At 37.3% G+C, this 1,960-nt stretch overlaps 1 long non-coding RNA gene across 1 annotated transcript; it reads left to right on the top strand.

Moving 5' to 3' along the window:
- Positions 1–845: 845 nt before the first annotated feature.
- Positions 846–1,615, top strand: LOC117550487. The gene is made up of 2 exons (XR_004569660.1): positions 846–1,039; positions 1,260–1,615. It is a non-coding gene; the product is annotated as an uncharacterized LOC117550487 (long non-coding RNA).
- Positions 1,616–1,960: the final 345 nt, after the last annotated feature.

The raw sequence follows: 1,960 nt of genomic DNA, 5'->3' as shown, positions 1-1,960 counted from the left end.
CCAAGGCGGGTTAAACAGTTCATCGTCTCCGTCTCTATTTCTCTCCGAGTGCAACGATGAGGAAGCTGCCATCCTTAACCAGTGTGCCTTGCTCGTGATTTACCAGTGTTTGTGCTGCCACGCACACAAGGTTTCAAAAGTGGTTTCTATGTTGCCCTTTATTTGTGTATGTATTTGCGATAAGTGTGCGTCTTTACCCAATGCTGTTGGCCTTGCTGTTTGATGTATATTGTGCCGCAGGCCCGCAGCACGTGACGGTTTTGTGTGCCCTCCCATGAAAATCATATGCCCTCCCTTCAGATTTGTTCTGGCGCCGGGTCTGATGATAACCCTTCAGCAGCCACCGTTCGGCCGGGACAAAGGGCAACAATCCGCTGGGCAGGAAAAAGAGGAGCGACAAATGATCTGAGAATGTTATTTTTATTCAAATTAGCAGGGCAGAGCATGACATAGGTTTAGCTTTTGTGTGTTTTTTTTCCTTCTGTGTCTTCAAGTGATTTGTTGTTAAAGATCCAAAGTAAAATAATAATACACACATCAATTCATTGTTAACTTTTTATGAGCTAGGAAATAGCTTTTAAAAATCATAATAGGAAAATAATTGTATGGTATTGTGTTGTATTATAAAACTATATTTTTATAGGCAAGTTTAGCCTTGGCAGAGGTATCTTTCTATTGCTTTAAAAAAATGGTATCCAAAGATAGAGTGAAGACTCTTACTGTATATTCTATACACTGCAGTTCATTTACGAGTGAGCATTAATTTTTCTTGGTGCTGTAGTTTTAAATCCTCCAGCAGGTTCCTCTCTGCTGTCAACAGATACTACTTTTACTAAGTGTAACCAATGTATAACTTCACTTGTTTATATTTCAGTAAAATCATTGTCCATACTTTATTTGTAAAACTTGTCACTGTCACTTTATTTTTTAGATGCTTTTATTTTGAAAAGTACGTTTTATTTTGGTACTCATGGCACCGGCACATTTCTGCAGACTCGCGCTACTTTCCTCAGTTAGCTTCAGGCCCCACTGAGGAGAAGTAAGTGGAACGAGTGGTGTCATAAATGTTGTATTTTATATGTTAATAGATTGTTTAATGTTACACTTCACACAAGCCAAACCTATTTGCAGTTAATATCTATATTTTGCCGTGTGTGACTGTAGTTTATATAATGTGCAGCGCTTCAAACAGTGTTTGGGAGCTTTCTAAAGTTTAGCTATATGCTAACCTAACATGTGCGTGTTTTCTTCCACTGAAGGTGTGAAGTTAGAAAGCTGATGAAGCCATTTCCTGCTTTAATTATTATATTCTGTTTTGCACAGGTATGTGGGTATTCTTTTTGTATTTTGTAACTGTAAATTGTATTGTTTGTTATGTAAGTGTAAATTAATGGTTATATTTGTGTATATTGGTTTACAAGGAAAAACTGGTTTGCCACCATGGATAGATGTATATCTGTTAATTGTATTATTTAGAACTCTGTATACTTTCCTGAGTTAGCTTCAGGCCCCACTGAGGAGAAGTGTGAAGTTAGAAAGCTGATGAAGCCATTTCCTGCTTTAATTATTATATTCTGTTTTGCACAGAGAATAAATCCTGGTTGGCAAGAAAGAAGTCGTTCTCATTTACACAACATAACACAACGCAGAGATCACATGTGGCGTCAAACCAGACCGGTTACATAAGCATTGAGCTGACAGTTAATGATTGACATGATAACCATGCCCAGCGCCGTGGGAGGGCCAGGCCCTCCCATTTGACATTCCTGCCCTCCCCCAATATACACGTTTTTTTATTATTTATAACATTTAAAAAAAAAACATTTTTTTAATTATAAATAAACTGTGAACTTTTATGCTACGATGTATCTGATGTTAGATAGTAACTAAAACAAAAAATCGCAGGCTATGTCAAATAAATTCATGTGTCTGTTGTGATTTGTGATTCGTCCACATTTAG

This window comes from Gymnodraco acuticeps, unplaced genomic scaffold, assembly GCF_902827175.1.
Source record: "Gymnodraco acuticeps unplaced genomic scaffold, fGymAcu1.1, whole genome shotgun sequence".
In the NCBI taxonomy this organism is placed as follows: Eukaryota; Metazoa; Chordata; class Actinopteri; order Perciformes; family Bathydraconidae; genus Gymnodraco; species Gymnodraco acuticeps.
The sequence above is the reverse complement of the archived record's forward strand: the minus strand, read 5'-3'. Positions and strand labels throughout refer to the sequence as shown.